This window comes from Sinocyclocheilus grahami, unplaced genomic scaffold, assembly GCF_001515645.1.
Source record: "Sinocyclocheilus grahami isolate Dianchi unplaced genomic scaffold, SAMN03320097.WGS_v1.1 scaffold1891.1, whole genome shotgun sequence".
In the NCBI taxonomy this organism is placed as follows: Eukaryota; Metazoa; Chordata; class Actinopteri; order Cypriniformes; family Cyprinidae; genus Sinocyclocheilus; species Sinocyclocheilus grahami.
Genome location: NW_015507070.1, coordinates 132336 through 134147, shown reverse-complemented (window position 1 = coordinate 134147; position 1812 = coordinate 132336). Strand labels below are relative to the sequence as shown.

The following is a 1812-nucleotide window of genomic DNA, read 5'->3' as shown; positions in this document are numbered from 1 at the left end:
TCCTGCTTTTGTTGTTGCCTTAGTGTTCTTTTTTTACTCGGCTAGCCAGTTGCACAGGCAGGCTCGTTGGTCTAGGGGTATGATTCTCCCTTTGGGTGTGAGTGGACCCGGGTTCAAATCCTCAATGAGCCCTTTGAAATGCTTAGTCCTTAAGCTATTTTGTCTCTTTAGGGTCACAAGCAATTATAAAGCTTTTGATCAATCGGGCATAAATCCAGAAAAAGCCAGGCCGGTTAGCCCAGTTGGTTTTAGCGTGGGGCTAACGACACCAAGGTCGTGGGTTCGATACCTGATTGAGCCAGCTGCTTTTGCTTTCTGGGAGCTCATCTCTCCTCTTCTGGTAATCTGACTGTTGGTTTCACAGAAATACCCGCTGGCTTAACTTTTTGTGCTAGCTGAAGTAATAGCTCAGTTGGGAGCATGTTAAACTGAAGATCTAAAGGTCTCTGGTTTTGGCAGATGTCACCTGTATTTTCCTTTTGTTCGATGGGGCCACTGACCAAAATTCACTGGGTTCCAAACCGTCTGTCTAACTGCTGCCCCACAACCACAGCACTATCTGCCTCCACGATGCCCACCAGCAAGCCCTTGATGGTTCCATGGTTTCATGGTTAGCACTCTGGGCTTTGAATACTGCGCTCTGAGTTCAAATGTTGGTGGAACCTCCATGCTTTCTTGCGGCAGGAAAAAAAAAAGAAGCAAAGGTTAGACGCTGTTGCTGGCAAGCCTGTACGTGGTTTAGTCTTTGCGACCCTGTGAGCAGCAGCTGCCCATGTCAAGGTTCCGTTGTGTGATGGTTACCACTCTGGACTTTGAATCCAGTGGTCCGTGTTTTGCCACCAATATGTGCGGGACCCGCTCTGAAAATTTTTTTGGCAGCAGTGAGCCCCACAAGCTCACAGAGTCTATCTCTTTAGGGAAGCAAGAGTAAAGGGCAGGTCCCAGCTTGGAGAATGCAGGCATCGATGCCACTACCTCTCGCATGCTAAGCAAGCTTCGATCTTAGTTCATGTTCCTGCTTTTGTTGTTGCCTTATTGTTATTTTTTTACTCGGCTAGACAGTTGCACAGGCAGGCTTGTTGGTCTAGGGGTATGATCCTCGCTTTGGGTGTGAGAGGTCCCGGGTTCAAATCCCGGATGAGCCCTTGGAGAGGCTTAGTCCTTAAGCTATTTTGTCTCTTTAGGGTCACAAGCAATTATGAAGTTTTGGATCAATCGGGCATAAGTCCAGAAAGATCCAGGTCGGTTAGCCCAGTTGTTTATAGCATGGGGCTAACAACACCAAGATTGTGGGTTCGATACCTGATTGGGCCAGCTGCTTTTGCTTTCTGGGAGCTCATCTGTCCTCTTCTGGTAATCTGACTGTTGGTTTCACAGAAATACCTGCTGGCTTAACTTTTTGTGCTAGCGGCAGAAATAGCTCAGTTGGGAGCGTGTTAGACTGAAGATCTAAAGGTCTCTGGTTTTGGCAGATGTCGCCTGTATTTTCTTTTGTTCGATGGGGCCACTGACCAAAATTCACTGGGTTCCAAACCCTCTTTCTAACTGCTTCCCCACAACCACAGCACTATCTGCCTCCCAGATGTCCACCAGCAAGCCCTTGTTGGTTCCATGGTGCAATGATTAGCACTCTGGGCTTTGAATACTGCATTCCGAGTTCAAATGTTGGTGGAACCTCCATGCTTCCTTGCGGCAGAAAAAAAAAAAGCAAAGGTTAGACGCTGCTGCTGGCAAGCCTGTACGTGGTTTAGTCTTTGCGACTCTGTGAGTAGCAGCTGCCCATGTCAAGGTTCCGTTGTGTGATGGTTAGCG

General features: G+C 48.0%; 1 non-coding gene across 1 annotated transcript; it reads left to right on the top strand.

The window, feature by feature from the left end:
- Positions 1 to 1073: 1073 nt before the first annotated feature.
- On the top strand, positions 1074 to 1145 carry trnap-ugg (transfer RNA proline (anticodon UGG)). Its single transcript has one exon. It is a non-coding gene; the product is annotated as a tRNA-Pro (tRNA).
- Positions 1146 to 1812: the final 667 nt, after the last annotated feature.